Below are 20,696 nucleotides of genomic sequence, written 5' to 3' on the forward strand. Positions count from 1 at the left end.
GTTCTTCCACACAATTCTTGACAAACTATTTCTGTTTGGACCTCACTTTGTGCACGGGGGCATTGTCATGCTGAAACAGGAAAGGGCCTTCCCCAAACTGTTGCCACAAAGTTGGAAGCACAGAATTGTCTAGAATGTCATTGTCTGCTGAAGTATTAAGATTTCCCTTCACTGGAACTAAGAAGCCTAGCCCGAACCATGAAAAACAGCCACAGACCATTATTCCTCCTCCACCACAGTTGGCACTGTGCATTCAGGCAAGTAGCGTTATACTGGCATCCGCCAAACACAGATTTGTCCTTCGGACTGCCAGATGATGAAGCGTGATTTATCACTCCAGAGAACGCGTGTCCACTGCTCCAGAGTCCAATGGCGACGAATTTTACACCACTCCAACCGACACTTGACATTGCGTATGGTGATCTTAGGCTTGGGTGCGGCTGCTAGGCCATGGAAACCCATTTCATGAAGCTCTGTACGAACAGTTATTGTGCTGACGTTGCTTCCAGAGACCGTTTGGAACTCGGTAGTGAGTGTTGTAACCAAGGACAGAGACAATTTTTATGCGCTACATGCTTCAGCACTGGGCGGTCCTGTTCTGTGAGCTTGTGTGGCCTACCACTTCGCGGTTGAGCCGTTGTTGCTCCTAGATGTTTCCACTTAACAATAAAAGCACTTACGGTTGACCGGGGCAGCTCTAGCAGGGCAGAAATTTTATTAACTGACTTTTTGGAAAGGTGGCATCCTATGACGGTGCCATTTTGAAAGTCACTGAGCTCTTCAGTAAGGCCATTCTCTGACAATGTTTGTCTATGGAGATTACATGGCTGTGTGCTCAAGTTAATACGCCTGTCAGCAACGGGTGTGCTTGAAATATACAAATCCACTAATTTGAAGGGGTGTCCACATATTTTTGTAGTGTTCTAGCAACACTCTGTTCTAACGTATAAAATACTAGCCGCACCCTATACTAACCCATAAAATACTAGCAACACTCTGTCCTAAAGCATAAAATACTAACAAGACTGTCTTAACGCACCCTGTCCTAAACCATAAAATACTAGCAGAACCCTGTTGTAACGCATAAAATACAAGCAGCACCCTGTCCTAAACCATAAAATACTAGCAGAACCCTGTCCTAAACCATAAAATACTAGCAGAACCCTGTCCTAAACCATAAAATACAACACTCTGTCCTAACACACTCTGTCCTAAACCATAAAATACAACACACTCTGTCCTAACACACTCTGTCCTAAACCATAAAATACAACACTCTGTCCTAACACACTCTGTCCTAAACCATAAAATACAACACTCTGTCCTAAGACACTCTGTCCTAAACCATAAAATACAAGCAGCACCCTGTCCTAACGAACCCTGTTCTAAACCATAAAATACAACACTCTGTCCTAACACACCCTGTCCTAAACCATAAAATACAAGCAGCACCCTGTCCTAACGAACCCTGTTCTAAACCATAAAATACAAGCAGCACTCTGTCCTAACGCACCCTGTCCTAATGCACCCTGTCCTAAACCCTAAAATACAAGACTCTGTCCTAACACACCCTGTCCTAAACACTAAAATACAACACTCTGTCCTAACGAACCCTGTTCTAAACCATAAAATACAAGCAGCACCCTGTCCTAATGCACCCTGTCCTAAACCATAAAATACAACACTCTGTCCTAACGAACCCTGTCCTAAACCATAAAATACAACACTCTGTCCTAACGAACCCTGTCCTAAACCATAAAATACAAGCAGCACCCTGTCCTAACGAACCCTGTTCTAAACCCTAAAATACAACACTCTGTCCTAACGAACCCTGTCCTAAACCATAAAATACAACACTCTGTCCTAACGAACCCTGTTCTAAACCCTAAAATACAACACTCTGTCCTAACGCACCCTGTCCTAAACCCTAAAATACAATCAGCACCCTGTCCTAACGAACCCTGTCCAAAACCCTAAAAAACAAGCAGCACCCTGTCCTAACGCACCCTGTCCTAAACAATAAAATACAACACTCTGTCCTAACACACTCTGTCCTAAACCATAAAATACAACACTCGGTCCTAACACACTCTGTCCTAAACCCTAAAATACAACACTCTGTCCTAACACACTCTGTCCTAAACCATAAAATACAAGCAGCACCCTGTTCTAAACCATAAAATACAAGCAGCACCCTGTACTAAACCATAAAATACAAGCAGCACCCTGTTCTAAACCATAAAATACAAGCAGGACCTTGTCCTAAACCATAAAATACAACACTCTGTCCTAACGAACCCTGTCCTAAACCATAAAATACAACACTCTGTCCTAACACACTCTGTCCTAAACCATAAAATACAACACTCTGTCCTAACACACTCTGTCCTAAACCATAAAATACAAGCAGCACCCTGTTCTAAACCATAAAATACAAGCAGCACCCTGTCCTAAACCATAAAATACAAGCAGGACCCTGTTCTAAACCATAAAATACAAGCAGCACCCTGTTCTAAACCATAAAATACAAGCAGGACCCTGTTCTAAACCATAAAATACAAGCAGCACCCTGTCCTAACTCCCCCTGTCCTAAACCATAAAATACAACACTCTGTCCTAACGCACCTTGTCCTAAACAATAAAATACTAGCAGCACCCTGTTCTAAACCATAAAATACAACACTCTGTCCTAACACACTCTGTCCTAAACCATAAAATACAACACTCTGTCCTAACACACTCTGTCCTAAACAATAAAATACAACACTCTGTCCTAACACACTCTGTCCTAAACCATAAAATATAACACTCTGTCCTAACACACTCTGTCCTAAACCATAAAATACCCACCCTGTCCTAAACCATAAAATACAACACTCTGTCCTAAACCATAAAATACAACACTCTGTCCTAACACACTCTGTCCTAAACCATAAAATATAACACTCTGTCCTAACACACTCTGTCCTAAACCATAAAATACAACACTCTGTCCTAACACACTCTGTCCTAAACCATAAAATACAACACTCTGTCCTAACACACTCTGTCCTAAACCATAAAATACAACACTCTGTCCTAACACACTCTGTCCTAAACCATAAAATACAACACTCTGTCCTAACACACTCTGTCCTAAACCATAAAATACAACACTCTGTCCTAACACACTCTGTCCTAAACCATAAAATACAACACTCTGTCCTAACACACTCTGTCCTAAACCATAAAATACAACACTCTGTCCTAACACACTCTGTCCTAAACCATAAAATACAAGCAGCACCCTGTCCTAACACACTCTGTCGTAAACCATAAAATACAACACTCTGTCCTAACACCTCTGTCCTAACACACTCTGTCCTAATGCACAAAATACTAGCAGCAGTTACAGATGAACTACATTTGGATAGCATTTTTTTTTTTCAAGCACATTGTTGTAAAATAGCCTACTGCAAGGTAAGCGCCATAAACCTTGATTAAAAGGCAAACGTTACATACCTAACATTGCCTTTCGGCACATCATTAATTTCTGTTAAATTAAATGCTTGCATAATTTCTCTAACAACTCCAATCAACTGCACCATTGAAGACATCATGACACATAAAGAGCCTGTTCTAGAGACCTCACCTGTTTCAGCTGTTGTGATCATGTCACAAATGTGCACTGCAGCCATGCTCTCCTGGGGGAAGTTTCAGCTTCTCCTCACCCAATCCTAACCTTAATCATTAGTGGGGGAAATGCTAAACTGACCCTAGATCAGCGTCTAGGGGAAACGTCAAACCACAGTCAGCACAGACGGGACCGTATTTGTGTGTGTGTTGACCACAGGGGGGCAGGATCACCACATTTTCTTCCATACTGAGTTATTTTACCAGCCACCATGTCCATGTACCATTTTCTGTATATCTGATGTCTGAAGCTCTGTAACGTTAACCAGCTAACCCTAGCTTCTTTTATAATGAGTCAGTCTGAATGAGTCCCGAACGGGAATGTAGCACAAGGGATTAGATTTTCCCCTTTCGATACAAATTGGCTGAACAATCAGATGCTCAGTGGATACTAGTATCTAGCCCTTACAAAGCGCTCTGATATTTCACGTGGCTGTGACATTGTTTTTAAAGTAGCCCAATTTTGCGGGAAATCCGCGGACATGGCAAACCTGTCTGTAATAAGTAATGTCCTGTCTGTAAGGAGTCTCTCTGTGGCTGGGTCCTCTCTAAGGTTAATATACATGATTGTGTCATGAGTCTGGGCTACTCATAGTGGGACTTTTATTGTTGTTCAATGACATTTGGGTGAAATGTCAGCGGCCACAATCTGCCCTTCTTGAACCTGGGTTCTGTTGGGGCTCTGGTCCGGAAAAATGGCAGTCATGAAAGAAGTGTAAACGTTTTCTCCCTGTTGCCTGTCAATGTCTGTTCCACTAACAAACCCAACCAGAGTCAGTATTCAGAAAACGTTTCAGAGTAGGATTGCTGATCTAGGATCAGTGTTCTGTTTTAGATCATAATGAATTATATTAAAATGAACAGTGTGTACCTGATCCTAGATCAGCGACACTACTCTTAGATACTTTGTGAATACGGACCAGCAGAGAAAGACCTCCCAGAAATACTTAGCTCAATTCCTCTTATTTTGACAGAATAGCCACAGTTTCATTTTAAACTTGAACCTTGATACTACCTAACACTTTCAGCCATACCTGTGTTTGGATTTTCTCCTAGTTTCACAAAAGAGCTATAGCTTTGTCTGACTCACTTTTACAAAAATACTAAGAGAAGCCACACTAATAACAAAGAATGTATTATTCATGGTGATTTTCCCCCATGCACGATGCTATCACTATCCACTAAGCAGCAGGTCTCCTCCACCAGTGCACCATGTTGGCTGTTTCTCAGAGAATAGCTTTGCATTGTAATGGGTATAACACCACACTTAGACCAGGACAAAGAATCTAGCAGCGCTGCGTACGTGCTGCCTCACCCTCTGTGCGACCTGATTGGAGAAACTGAACTGGGAATAAAAGCCAGTGATGAGACATAAAGGGGTTTATATTTGAATGGAAAATGCAGGGAGACGGGGAAGATTATTGAAGCTATACTTTGCTTAAGCAATAAGACCTGAAGGAGGTGTGGTATATTGGTCATATACCACAAGCCCCCGAGGTGCCTTACTGCTATTATAAACTGGTTACCAATGTAATTAGAGCAGTAACAAAATGTTTTGTCATACCCATGGTATATGGTCTGATATACCACGGCTGTCAGCCAATCAGCATTCAGGGCTCGAACCACACAGTTTATAATGCTAAATATAGCACTTGTAAGACATCTTTATTTTTCCTTTACTTTCTTTCCTCAGCTTGACTGGTATTATCTTGTAATATGCTTTCATTGTGAAAGACTTCCCACCACAGGCCTTTAATGTCTCTTTATATCCCTTATTTTACCAGGTAAGTTGACAAATAACGCTTTCTCATTTACAGCAACAACCTGGGGAATAGTTACAGGGGAGAGGAATGAACCAATTGGAAGCTGGGGACGATTAGGTGGCCATGATGGTATGAGGGCCAGACTGGGAATTTAGTGAGGAAACCAGGGTTAACATCACTACTCTTACAATAAGTGCCATGGGATCTTTAGTGACCACAGAGAGTCAGGACACCTGTTTAAAGTCCCATCCGAAAGATAGCAACTTACACAGGGCAATGTCCCCAATCACTGCCTTTGGGCATTGGGATAAAAAAAATATTTTTTGAGGAAATAGTGCCTCCTACTGGCCTTCCAAAACCACTTTCAGCAGCATCTGGTCTCCCATCCAGGACCAACCCTGCTTAGCTTCAGAGGCAAGCCAGCAGTGGGATGCAGGGTGGTATGCTGCTTAATGATCTGTTAAAGTGTTGTCAATGATATTAAAGAGCTGTCATTTGTTCTATAGGAGGCCACATGTCTATAACTCATAAATATAAATCAGAATTGTCTGTGTGAAAAGCTGTTTGCAGTTGCACTTCCAATCGTAGCCACATGAAGCCAGTATTCCACTTCACACCATAGTGCGAGTCTGTAAGAAGCAATGGCAGTGAAGCACAATGTGCTCCAATGAGTATGTGACTGCAAAATGACCACACATGATTTATACCGGCTGAATCTACCTTCTGTTACAACACTGATTTAATTTGTCACACTACAACCATTTATATACCAGAACTCCCTATGGCCCGTCTAATAAAATAGTATACTGGACTGACATTTCAGGTCAGGCTATATGGCTACTGTAGTGATCCGTCATATAAATAATTACTTTCCAGAGATCACATCACTGTTTCATTGGATTAATAAAGTTGCATCTCATTGTATCTAGGCCCCACATGACGGGAGAAGTTTTGTACTTCGACAGATTAAATCTCTCTCTTATATCTGTCTTTTATCTTTTGCTGTGGGAGCGGGCCGAGAGGCATCAGTTTATTCCAGGTGACAGATTTACTTTCAATAATTCATAAGAAAGTTGGAACACACCCTTCAAAGGGATGCGGGTAAAGATGAGTGTGGTCTGAGGTGTCCTAAGAAGATGTAGCCTACTGACAGTATGTGTCGTTGTGACAGCCTTTGTAATTCTCATCCCATTCTAATAGTCTAAAGGGAATTATTAACTGGGTGGTTCGAGCCCTGAATGCTGATTGGCTGACAGCCGTGGTAACGTTGGTAACCAGTTTATAATAGCAATAAAGCACCTCGGGAGTTTGTGGTATATGGCCAATATATTATCCTACCCAGAGCAAGTTGGTCTGTTCTTAGCCTAAACATATTTGTATCAACTCCCAGCATGCCTCTGAATTTCCCTCTAAATCAGTGGCTGAAAATCATGGCGTAAACTCATCAGAAATCAGTACTTCCGTGTGCCTTCTCCAATGATGATTGACATTCAGAGATAGGGTCTAATCTGATTATGTCCCACTGAAAACTATACAATCAGAGATAGAGACTGAAATAAACATTTGCCATGCAATAATCAGTTGCTATCTTGGGTTAGTTATTCATGGGTGCTTGCACCTCCATTATAATAGCTATTACAGAGACTATCCTTCCAGCCATTGCATTAGGCAGAAAGAAGCAGCAGTGACATTTTTCTGACTACAGTAGGCTAGCTCAGAGGGACAGTAGCAGCATTTATCTCACTCAATAAAAGCCACTGGATTGGAGCTCCAACAGCCAGCCCACATATGTGATTAATATTTGAACTGACAGTAACATTGACCTATGAGGATTGACCTATCCCGTTATAGAAAGAGGCTTTGCCCAGAATGGGTGTGACTTCTCTTGCTGGGAACGGCTTGTGTGGAAGATGACCAATTGCGCAATAGAGGGGCGCGTCTGTGAGGAGCGACGTGTTTGGTTGTAGCGTCGACTGTTAGTGGACAGCGAGAGGACTGCTGTGCAGGTGTGAGAGGCGCTCTACGCTGTCCTGAACTGGATTTACGTCGTCCCGCCAACCAGACATTTCAGAAATAACGGTATTTATCTGAGAGGATCGTATCACAGGGCTGGAAAGGACAAAACGTCTATAGGAATCAGGTAAACATATCTTTACAAATGAAGTGTCCTATACTTGTTTTATTCGGGACGGACTTAAGCGCATGAATGAGAGTAACATCTGTTCGGTTTTGTTTTGGTTACTGCACAGTAGTGTTTTTACTGTGAAGATCGACGGTTGTTTTCAAAGTTTACTTTGTTGCAGTTTTATTTTAGAAGTAGTCAAATTATTTTCGAGGTAACTGTATTGCCTATTGCGGATTTCGTTATTTGATTAAATGACTTGTTGATAAAACAATATCCCACATCCGTACGTATTTATAGGCTACTGTATTTTACCGTATCATGTCTCCATGACGTCAACAGCTGTTTATACAAAGTATTCTGTGCTTAACGTCGCCGATAATTTGCTTTAATACCTTGAGAATAGACAGGCTACTGGGTGGTTCCACTTCAAAAAGAACAAGAGGCTTTCGACATCCACCATCTCAGATTGTTCTGAAATCGTTTCTGTTGTTAGAAAAAGATACGATACCTTTCCTGTAACATTATTTTGCTGAGAAATTATGCTAATTGTTTGCACCCAAATTGGCCATTTTAATGTATAGGATTCATATAATACTCAATAAATATAGTGCCTAACATCCGATTTGGACTAAACTTTTTTCTAACAATGAGTTAAACATGAGGAATCCAAAGGTATTGTAAAAAGCCATAAGCGGACCGATATAGCCCTCTGCAGCGCAGCTAAACTGACCAAGACACCTCCAACAACACATAAAACCTCCACATAATTCTGCCCAAAAACAATGACAATGTCTTTCAACCAGTGGCATATGGGCTTTTTTTTTATTTGAGCGCTGATGCCTCCCTGTGATAAGCAGTGCTCACTTTGTCAAAATATTTAGTCCATTCCCAGCGCGCCTCTCCAGGGTGCTGTTGGAGAGACGCATCGCTGCAGCGCTCCACCAACGTTCCATCAGAAAACGAATCTAACATCAATCATGTAGCAGAGAGTATATGGTAGAAAGAGTATGTGGCCTTTTCTGTAGCCTACAGGCTAGAGATAACATGTATGACAATGTAATGAGACAGAGCCTTTTTTATATCATGCAAGTTTCTACGATCAATTAGCCTAACCTACATGGCTCCCAATCAAATAAAAATGTGCTGACATGTTAACAAACAACATATCCTATAAACAGGACCGGTCAAACTAAATGTGAAAATATGGAATGGATAATCAGGCTACTCATAACTGGGGTCCAGGAGTTTCACCCCATCGGCTAAATTGTCATGATCAGTGGTTTCAATTTTGTATCAGTCAAAATGAGCTGATCATAGCGAAGAAGAAAAAACTGCATTTCCCGTTGCAAACAGGCTCAGGATAACTCCTGATAAAGTTGGGTAGCTGATATTCAGGGCTTAAAGAGCCACATGAATTAGTCACAGGAATTAGGACTAATTAAGCCAATGCAACAGCCTGTTTTACAAACGGTGGTCCTACCACATGGATGGGCATTCATAACATCCCATTGCAGGCCGACGTGTTAGGCTACACTCCAGTAAGAATGGTCTTTTGGAAGTCTTTTTTGGTCCAGTCCAGACTAGCAGTCTTTTTTGGTCCAGTCCAGACTAGCAGTCTTTTTTTTGATCCAGTCCAGACTAGCAGTCTTTTTTTGGTCCAGTCCAGACTAGCAGTCTTTTTTTGGTCCAGTCCAGACTAGCAGTCTTTTTTTTGGTCCAGTCCAGACTAGCAGTCTTTGTTTGGTCCAGTCCAGACTAGCAGTCTTTTTTGGTCCAGTCCAGACTAGCAGTCTTTTTTGGTCCAGTCCAGACTAGCAGTCTTTTTTGGTCCTGTCCAGACTAGCAGTCTTTTTTGGTCCAGTCCAGACTAGCAGTCTTTTTTGGTCCAGTCCAGACTAGCAGTCTTTTTTGGTCCAGTCCAGACTAGCAGTCTTTTTTGGTCCAGTCCAGACTAGCAGTCTTTTTTGGTCCTGTCCAGACTGGCTTTGATTTCCACTTCCACAGACATTGGTTTTTGGTCTGGACCAGCCTTGATTTGGCCCAAACATAGACATCTATGTTTAGAAAGGGAAAGGGGGATACCTAGTCAGTTGTACAACTGAAATGTGTCTGCCGCGTTTAACCCTACCCCTCTGAAACATAGAGGAGCGGAGGGCTGCCTTAATCAACATCCACGTCTTTGGTGCCCGTAGAACAGTGGGTTAACTGCCTTGCTCAGGGGCAGAATGACAGATTTTTACCTTGTCAGCTCGGGGATTCAATCCAGGGCGTTTCTGGTCCAATGCTCTAACCACTAGGCTACCCATCCAGTCATTGTGCTAATGCTAGTTAGCGTTGGCTTACGAAACTACCTCTAACTTCCTTCGTAATGGGCACAGAGACATAAAACGTGTATCCACAAGTTCCTCTGACTCTGGGGAAGAAGATAAAGGGCCTCATTGCTAAAATCCTGAAGTCTCCCTTTAATATCAGCCACAGCACAGTGGTCTTTGGCAGTAGGATGTAGAGAAAATATTAGATTTCAGTCGCTGCGCAGGCAAGAATGTTGATATGCCGTGATTGTTGTGTACACATTAAAAAAATTGGTGTTCTGGTCGCAGCTTGGAATAAGCACTGCTGTACAAATATTGACGTAGACTAAATTATAACTGTTTGACAAAAATGTCTACTAGTATATTTGATCTCTGGGTTATGTGGTTGGCATGTTATGACATGTTGCACTTTGAGTGTTGGACTACTGAGCTGTTATTTCCATTTTCTCCCCCACATCACTCCGGATCAACCTGGATGGTATCTGGATGGTATCTGGATGGAATCTGGATGTGCTGTATATGACCTGTCACGGTGAGTACAAATACATACTTCAAACATTTACTCACAAAATGGAAACTACCTGGTTGAGGAGTCTGCCCTTGTCACCTGTCAACAAATTGTGGGATATACTGTATAGGTCTACAGTAGGCTACAACTGTTAGGCACAGTTGGCAAATGCCTTGGAGGCTATTACATGCATAGCCTACCTCACCACATATGTCAGTGCATGTATGACCATAGAGAGTTGAATTGGTGGAATTTGACTACAGCCAGGATGCTTGAGGGCATCCTTTCTTTAGCGGAGGAAGTGAATAAACTCAAGAAACACAGCTGAGTTCAACAAGGATCTCTTCAGAACAGACAGTTCTGTTTGGGTTTTAACCTATTTGCCTTGTATTTAATCTTCAGAACCCACCACAGATGCAGATTAAACACAGCAAATGTCAGTTAGCACAGCATTACAAACACTAAGCTATTAAAATGCTGCAGAAATGTCAGTATGTCGTCGGTCTGGCATGCTGTTATTGCTGTTTATAACGGCTGATACTTGCTATTTATATCATTGGGTTTTCTCTGTAGCTATATTCCCTAGAGGAAAAGTTCAGCTAATGTTAGGTAGACATGCCTCTGGTTCTCTCTCTGTCTCGCTCTCTCTGTCTCTCTCTCGCTCTCTCTGTCTCTCTCTCGCTCTCTCTGTCTCGCTCTCTGTGTCTCGCTCTCGCTCTCTCTGTCTCTCTCTCTCTGTCTCTCTCTCGCTCTCTGTCTCTCTCTGTCTCGCTCTCTCTGTCTCTCTCGCTCTCTCTGTCTCTCTCTCGCTCTCTCTGTCTCTCTCTCGCTCTCTCTGTCTCTCTCTCTCTCTCTGTCTCTCTCTCACTCTCTCTGTCTCTCTTGCTCTCTCTGTCTCGCTCTCTCTCGCTCTCTCTGTCTCGCTTTCTCTGGCTCTCTCTCGCTCTCTCTGTCTCACTCTCTCTGGCTCTCTCTCGCTCTCTCTGTCTCTCTCTGTCTCTCTCTGCCTCGCTCTTTCTGTCTCGCTCTCTCTGGCTCGCTCTCTCTCTCTCTCTCTCTCTCTCTCTCTCTCTCTCTCTCTCTCTCTCTCTCTCTCTCGGCAGGCTCTCTCTCTCTCTCTCTCTCTCTCTCTCTCTCTCTCTCTCGGCAGGCTCTCTCTCTCTCTCTCTCTCTGATCTGCAGGTATAAATCAGACTTAGTCTTCTTTCCCAGCAGTAAGTCATAAAGTGCTCCATTACCTGAGTGACTGAACAGACATTTTTAATGTAACAAAACCTATGGGATGATTATGAATGCTCAAGTGCTGTGAAAGTCAAAGTGCCGGTTCAGCATGATGTAAATATTACACTGGTATACCCTGGCTAGGCCTGCTCCAGTGTTCCTGCTCCCTGCCTTGTAGATTGGGAGAAAACATCCGCTGTTAAGGTTGTCAGGGCTTTTGTGCCTGTATTCTTTGTAATTCAACTCTGGTGCAAGGACTTCTGTACTCAAATGATTACTTTTGGTAAAGCAATATACTGTATGGTAACCTGAGCTTCTGAGTGCAAGATCGTTATACACTGATGAAATAGTTATATTTCCTTTTTAAGATTTTAACATAAAATCTCAGATTGCACTGCACTCTCCCTCTAAACAATAAACTCATTAAAGAAAGTTAGAAGAACCAGCAAGGCTATGCACAAAGCATTCCCAAACCAACTCCCTCATCTCTCCTGTCATCATAGCTTTCAAACACACGCGATCACGGACTCTCTCACACACACACACACACACACACACACACACACACACACTAACGCTCAAAAATGATGACAGTTGACACCAGCAGCACCCAGAGAAGCAGGCCTCCACATCTTGCTTGATATTGCAATATCAAATCTGCCACATCTCACACTAGACAAGATCAGAAGTGGATTCCATTCACAATACACTGGTCTACTCAACGAATCATACATCTACTAGTGTCTATTGTACACTGAAAGTCGACTTCACTCACTCTGGACTCAGGGCTATATGCATGTTGCATTGATGAGTCCATTTAAAAAGGTGAACGAAACTGCAATGAATAGAGGCAAGGGCCATATTCACAAAGGGTCTCAGAGTAAGAGTGCTGATATAGAATCAGTTTAGCCTTTGTGATCATATTGGATAAAATGACATGTTTAGGGGGACCTGGTCACATGCGACGTAAACAACAGGTGTAGACTAACAGTGAAATGCTTACTGATGGGTCCTTCCCAACAACGCAGAGAGACAAATAGGAAAATAATAACAAGGAACAAATACACAATGAGTAACAATAACTTGGTTATATACACAGGGTATCAGTACTGAGTCGATGTGCAGGGGTACGAGGTCATTGAGGTAGATATGTACATATAGGTAGGTGTAAAGTTACTAGGCAACAGGATAGATAATAAACAGTAACAGCAGCTTATGTGATGAGTCAAAATAATGAGTGCAAAAAGGGTCAATGCAGATAGTCCTGGTGGCTATTTGGTTAACTATTTAACTAACTATTTAGTTGGTTCCAGACTTGGTGCATCGGTGCCACTTGCTGTGCAGTAGCAGAGAGAACAGTCTATGACTTGGTTGGCTGGAGTCTTTGACAATTTTAAGGGGCTTTCCTCTAACAATGGCTGTTATAGAGATCCTGGATGGCAGGGACCTCTATATTATCATGGTCCATGTGGTGGACCATGATAACGCCTTACTGGACACAGAGGAACTTCAAGTTCTCGACCCGTTCCACTACAGCCTAGTCGATGTAGAAGGGGTGTGCTCGGCCCTCCTTTTCCTGTAGTCCACGATCAGCTCCTTTGTCTTGCTAACATCGTGGGAGAGGTTGTTGTCCTGGCACCACACTGCCAGGTCTCTGACCTCCTCCCTATAGGCTGTCTCATCGTTGTCGGTGATCAGGCCAACCACCTTTGTGTAGTCAGCAAACGTAATGATGGTGTTGGAGTCGTGTGCACCATGCAGTCGTGAGTGAACAGGGAGTACAGGAGGGGACTAAGCACACACCCCTGAGGGGCCCCCGTGTTCAGGGTCAGCATGGCGGATGTGTTGTTGCCTACCCTCACCTGGGGGCAACCCGTCAGGAAGTCCAGGATCCAGTTGCAGAGGGAGGGGTTCATGTTTTACACACATCGGCTACTAACATGGAAAACGAAATGCTCATCAACAGACCTTTTTTTCCCAGCATTAAACCAAAGAGCAACAATAATTTGACTCGTCCAGTTTTAAGTCTTATCAAATCTTTATCAAAAGTGAACATTGAACTGACATATGTGCCCAGTGGGTGGGTGCTCTCAGCTGACTCAGTGGTGGTCCTTATCATACACTGTGTGATGAGTGTTGCACATTGACTGTAACAGTAATAATGATTTGTTTGTTCATTGACCGTGTCTGCCGTCTTTGACCTCAAAAGCTCTTCTCTTCTATTGATGTACTTGGCCATGATGAAAAGCTCATCTCCTGAGTCGATATTGTTTCTTCTGCTGTCTCTGGGCTTTTATATCAGTGACTGAAAGAATATTGTTCCAAGTCAAGCGAACAATTGGTGTCAGCGGTTTCAATGATGATGCATAACAGGGTAAGATTAAGTAGCCTGTTTTGCTCATTTATTTTGGGTCCGTTGATTTGTCATTCACACTGGAGGTCTGACCATGGCCGTTGCTTCATATGAGGACACCAAGGTCCGGACCTCTGTACTTTTTATCTAATTTGAAAAAATATATAACATTAAAAAGATATATTTTGTACACAATAAAGAAAATAAATGACGGGTCAACATGTACATATTGCTCCAAGCATTGATCAATGCTCAGAACACTTCTGTTATTGATCTGACTGAGTTCTAATAGCTCCTGCCTCTTTACAAACGAGTGCAATCATGAATAGGGGTTTGTTCATTATGTTTGCCTGCGTCCCCCAGATTTGCTTTTTTAGCAGCACATTCACCACCCTCTCAACTGGCTAGCTCCGCCCTCTCGCCGTACAGGTCGAGAGTCTGAGATGTGAAACAAACTACCCCAGCTTGCAGTAAGCAACTTGAGATGGTGCTGACAGTGTGTTTGCGAGATGGTGGACAAAAGGCCATTTAAAAACTGTCCTGTGATTCCTGCCGTGTCTACAGACATCCCCCAAACAAACAAAAACCGACTCTTGGAGAATGAGTGCACAGCTGGTAAATAGTTGCTTCTAGATATGTCAGTCAGTCAGGTGGCTAGCTGCTGGCAGAGACTTCTGTTGCAGTAATGTTGATGGGCTCTGGCTAGTATTACAGTGCCTTCAGAAAGTATTCATACCCCTTGGTTTATTCCACTTTTTGTTGTGTTACAGCCTGAATTCTAAATGGATTAAATATTAATTTTATTCTTACCCATCTACACTGTTTTTATAAATGTTTGTACATTTATTGAAAATGAAATACAGAAATATCTCATTTACATCGGTATTCACACCCCTGAGTCAATATTTTGTAGAAGCACCTTTGGTGGTGACTACAGCTGTGAGTTGTCTTGGGTATGTCTTTATCAGCTATGCACATCTGGATTTGGGGATTTTCTTCCTTGCAGATTTTCTCAAGCTTAAGTTAGATGGGGAGCGGTGGGGAATAGCAATCTTCAACTCTTTCCACAGATTTTCAATGGGATTCAGGTCTGGCCTTTGGCTGGGCCACTCAAGGACTTTCATATTCTTGTTTTGTAGCCATTCCAGCGTTGCTTTGGCTGTATGTTTGGGGTCATTGTCCTGCAGGAACGTAAATGTTCTCCCCCAGTCTGAGGTCGTTTGCACTCTGAAGCAGGTTCTCATCAAGGATTTGCCTGTATTTGGCTCCATTTGTTGTTCCCTCTATTGTTACCAGTCTCCAAGTCCCTGCCGCTGAAAAGCGTCCTCATAGTATGATGCTGCCACCACCATGGTGTTAGACGGGTGATGAGCTGTGCCTGGTTTTCTCCAGACATAGCGCTTTGCATTCAGACCACAGAGTCTTTCACATGCCTTTTTGCAAACTCCAGGTGTGCTGTCATGTGCCTTTTTCTCAGGAGTGCTTTCCGTCTGGCCACACTCCCGTAAAGCCCAGATTGGTGAATTGCTATAGAAACTGTTGTCTTTCTGGCAGGTTCTCCCATTTTAGCCAAAGAACTCTGTTCTGTCAGAGTGGTCATTGGGTTATTGGTCAACTCCCTGACCAAGGTCATTCATGCCCACGTGCTCAGTTAGTCGGACGGCCAGCTCTAGGCAGTCTGGGTAGTTCCAGATTTTCCATTTCCTAATGATGAAGACCACTGTGCTCTTAGAAACTTTAAACACTCTAGAAATGGATTTATACTCTTCCCAAGATATATGCCTCATCACATGTCTATCTTGGAGGTGTACGGACAGTTCCATGGACTTCATGGTATAGTTTCTGCTCTGACGTGCACTGTCAACGGTGGGACCTTATATAGACAGGTGTGTTTAAAAAAAAAATAATGTCCAAACAATGGAATTGGCCACAGGTGGACTCCAATCAAGTTGCAGTGACATCTCAAGGATGATCTAAGGAAATTGGATGCACCTGAGCTAAATTTGGAGTGTCATAGCAAAAGGGTGTGAATACTTAAGTAAATGAGATATTTCTGTATTTCATTTTCAATAAATGTACTAAAATGTCTAAAAGCATGTTTTCACTTTGTAATTATGGAGTATTGTGTGTAGATGGGTTAGAGATGATTATACATTTGTTTTATCCATTTTGAATTCAGGCTGTAACACAACAAAATGTGGAATAAATCAAGGGGTATGAATACTTTCTGAAGGCACTGTAGCCAGCTAGAAGGATGAGGTAAGAAGCTAAAGCTAATGTTAAACGAAGCCTACCTCAGCGGAAGCAAGCAATACGCTACTGATATCTCATAATACTACTGAGGCTACTGAGACAGACAGTGATGTGGCGCTCAGTGGTGAAGCTGAGGCAGGCTGCGATGCGTGTAGGAGGAAGCAGAGGAGACACAGAGAGAGAGGTTAGTACAGTGGTTCTCAAACTTAATAAACATGTCAGGACCTGAAGAAAATAAGCTACTGTATGTTTCAATATGAACATCTCCAGCCTATCTTCCCTATAGGTCGACATTACAATCCAATCAACACGCAAACAACACAGTCGTAAAAATGTCAGATGTTTTCGTTTCGTCGCTGATGCTACGTGTCCGTGTGAATCGTTTCTCCTATTTCCCCCTCCTTTTCAGGGGTACAACATTACAATTGTATAGCTAATAGGCTATGTGTTTGTAGATGGACTGAGGTGAAGGAATCTACGTCAGCCAAGGTGATAATGGCTGGGGTCATTTTTGCTTGTTTTTTTGCCGTTCTCCAAATAGCATGTGAAAGTTCTTGAACTGTTTAGGCATTTTGTAAATGAGCTCTTGACCTCACTAAAACTCAAGCCCCTGGGTCTGACTTCAGGGCTGAAGGTTTCACCAATAGCTGGGATTGCTGTGTTAAAACAGAAATCGAGCGTGAGAAACAGAAAAGTACTGGGAAGCACTAATGACATAACCTCAATGTGCCCCTGTCTGTAGAATGATGCTTGTTGGGTAGCCTGTTGTGTATTTAGTGGTGAATGGGTAAACATTGGTATCCTTAGCTGTGGACTTTTAAATTACTAGATAAACTCAAAAAGCTTTTCAGCGTCAGTACAGCTGCTTCGAGAGCTTACATAATGAATGCAAATAGGTACTTTTCTTTTAGGAGTGCCAGTCCTCGTGGATTTAAAGTATAGAGTTGTTTCATTTTCTTTTGAATAGATATTTTCTTAATATAGAAAGAGGATGGGGTAGCCTACTTTGTTGAGACACGCGTCGTGGCGTTTGACTATCCTCTGTAGGTTCCACTTCTCATTTGGCTGGCTGTGCTGTGATTGGCTTTCTCTCCAACAAATTGTGCCCAATCTTCACAGTGAGTCCACTGTAAAAGTCTGATGGAGGTTTCAGACATCATTAAAGGTGGTCTGTGTTGAGGGGCTGCCAGAGCTAGAGCCCATTCGCTCAGCAAAGCAATTATAGTCTCTGTCTTATTAGATAGAGTGCTGGGAGAAATAAAAGGAAGTCTGGAGCATGGAAGAGGAGTGTTCCATCACCTCAGTCAGTGTGTGTGGGACTAAGCTTGTGTGTGTACCCGTCCCTAGAACGTGACACTGAGCTACTCCACTCCTCCTCACCATGGGCCATGTCTGACTGACTCAACAGCAGTATCTACATGGGGGGACTCCACACACACACACACACACACACACACACACACACACACACACACACACACACACACACACACACACACACACACACACACACACACACACACACACACACACACACACACACACACACACACACACACACACGTACACACAACCACCCCCCATATCCCACTTAGATTACCGATTACATCACTATCAGCCAGAAGCTATCATCTCTCTCTCTCTGTTGAATGAGGACACGTGTCTGCTTTGTGCTGGACTCTCCCCACGCTGTGAATAATTCAGGATCTATTTAACCAGTCCTTTCCTCTGCACTGACATTCAAGCACAAGACAGGTGAAAGTAAATTGCTGATCATCCTCCATATTCCTTTGACTTAGTCTGTGTTTTTCAGTCAAGAAGAAGGAGAGGAGACAAGGAGAGGAGACAAGGAGTGATGCTTTATCAGCCTAACAGTGTGTAAATAGCCATGTACAGTCAGTGTAATTACAGTGTAGATATCTGTGAGCTTTGCATTTCTAATGATAGGTTAAACCCTATAGGCTTCAGGGTCTGCAGTATAGCCGAACATGCATGTTACTTAATGGGACATTGAACTCATGAATTAAGCATGGTGGTGGTGGTGGTGTGTTTGTTGAATGGAGTCCAGTCTTGTGAAGACAGGAAGAGAATTCTAACACACCAGTTCAGCTGCTGGGTCCATCCAGAGGATGGATGGGAGAAGCAGACCAGTCTGTAATGGTGTTTTATGGCCCTGTGGCTTTCCCTTCCCTTCATCTAGCGAATCTATCTGTCGCTCCTGATATTACACTTTCTTCCCTATTCTTCAATTTTTTTGTATTAGTTGTGGTTTAAATGACTGTGGGTTAGATCATGGTGCTGGTAACCAGGCCTGTGGGTTAGATCATGGTGCTGGTAACCAGGCCTGTGGGTTAGATCATGGTGTTGTTAACCAGGCCTGTGGGTTAGATCATGGTGTTGTTAACCAGGCCTGTGGGTTAGATCATGGTGTTGTTAACCAGGCCTGTGGGTTAGATCATGGTGTTGTTAACCAGGCCTGTGGGTTAGATCATGGTGTTGTTAACCAGGCCTGTGGGTTAGATCATGGTGCTGGTAACCAGGCCTGTGGGTTAGATCATGGTGCTGGTAACCAGGCCTGTGGGTTAGATCATGGTGTTGTTAACCAGGCCTGTGGGTTAGATCATGGTGTTGTTAACCAGGCCTGTGGGTTAGATCATGGTGTTGTTAACCAGGCCTGTGGGTTAGATCATGGTGTTGTTAACCAGGCCTGTGGGTTAGATCATGGTGTTGTTAACCAGGCCTGTGGGTTAGATCATGGTGCTGGTAACCATGCCTGTGGGTTAGATCATGGTGCTGGTAACCAGGCCTGTGGGTTAGATCATGGTGTTGGTAACCAGGCCTGTGGGTTAGCTCATGGTGTTGTTAACCAGGCCTGTGGGTTAGATCATGGTGTTGTTAACCAGGCCTGTGGGTTAGATCATGGTGTTGTTAACCAGGCCTGTGGGTTAGATCATGGTGTTGTTAACCAGGCCTGTGGGTTAGATCATGGTGCTGGTAACCAGGCCTGTGGGTTAGATCATGGTGCTGGTAACCAGGCCTGTGGGTTAGATCATGGTGCTGGTAACCAGGCCTGTGGGTTAGATCATGGTGCTGGTAACCAGGCATATGGGTTAGATCATGGTGCTGGTAACCAGGCCTGTGGGTTAGATCATGGTGCTGTTAACCAGGCCTGTGGGTTAGATCATGGTGTTGGTAACCAGGCCTGTGGGTTAGATCATGGTGCTGGTAACCAGGCCTGTGGGTTAGATCATGGTGTTGGTAACCAGGCCTGTGGGTTAGCTCATGGTGTTGTTAACCAGGCCTGTGGGTTAGATCATGGTGTTGGTAACCAGGCCTGTGGGTTAGATCATGGTGTTGTTAACCAGGCCTGTGGGTTAGATCATGGTGCTGGTAACCAGGCCTGTGGGTTAGATCATGGTGCTGGTAACCATGCCTGTGGGTTAGATCATGGTGTTGGTAACCAGGCCTGTGGGTTAGCTCATGGTGCTGGTAACCAGGCCTGTGGGTTAGATCATGGTGCTGGTAACCATGCCTGTGGGTTAGATCATGGTGTTGGTAACCAGGCCTGTGGGTTAGCTCATGGTGCTGGTAACCAGGCCTGTGGGTTAGATCATGGTGTTGGTAACCAGGCCTGTGGGTTAGATTAGGGTGCTGGTAACCAGGCCTGTGACTTAAAGCATGGTGCTGGTAACCAGGCATATGGGTTAGATCATGGTGCTGGTAACCAGGCCTGTGGGTTAGATCATGGTGTTGGTAACCAGGCCTGTGGGTTAGATCATGGTGCTGGTAACCAGGCATATGGGTTAGCTCATGGTGCTGGTAACCAGGCATATGGGTTAGCTCATGGTGCTGGTAACCAGGCATATGGGTTAGCTCATGGTGTTGTTAACCAGGCCTGTGGGTTAGATCATGGTGCTGGTAACCAGGCCTGTGGGTTAGATCATGGTGTTGGTAACCAGGCCTGTGGGTTAGATCATGGTGCTGGTAACCAGGCCTGTGGGTTAGATCATGGTGTTGGTAACCAGGCCTGTGGGTTAGATCATGGTGCTGGTAACCAGGCATATGGGTTAGCTCATGGTGCTGGTAACCAGGCATATGGGTTAGATCATGGTGCTGGTAACCAGGCATATGGGTTAGCTCATGGTGCTGGTAACCAGGCATATGGGTTAGATCATGGTGCTGGTAACCAGGCATATGGGTTAGCTCATGGTGCTGGTAACCAGGCATATGGGTTAGCTCATGGTGCTGGTAACCAGGCCTGTGACTTAAAGCATGGTGCTGGTAACCAGGCATATGGGTTAGATCATGGTGCTGGTAATACCAGGCCTGTGGGTTAGATCATGGTGCTGTTAACCATGCCTGTGGGTTAGATCATGGTGCTGGTAACCAGGCCTGTGGGTTAGATCATGGTGTTGGTAACCAGGTCTGTGGGTTAGATCATGGTGCTGGTAACCAGGCCTGTGGGTTAGATCATGGTGCTGGTAACCAG

The 20,696-nt window shown here is 43.7% G+C and overlaps 1 protein-coding gene across 2 annotated transcripts in view; it reads left to right on the top strand.

The window, feature by feature from the left end:
• Positions 1–7,391: 7,391 nt before the first annotated feature.
• Positions 7,392–20,696, top strand: part of LOC106579649 (protein 4.1) — a 114,991-nt gene continuing 101,686 nt past the window's right edge. The window contains exon 1 of one of the 2 annotated variants that reach the window (XM_045702744.1): positions 7,392–7,575. The gene's annotated coding sequence lies outside the window, so the exon portion shown is untranslated. Of the gene's footprint in view, positions 7,576–9,840; positions 10,405–20,696 lie in introns of those variants that run through there. The other variant, XM_045702739.1, reaches the window with a different exon arrangement.

This window comes from Salmo salar, chromosome ssa19 (genome assembly GCF_905237065.1).
Source record: "Salmo salar chromosome ssa19, Ssal_v3.1, whole genome shotgun sequence".
Taxonomy (NCBI): Eukaryota; Metazoa; Chordata; class Actinopteri; order Salmoniformes; family Salmonidae; genus Salmo; species Salmo salar.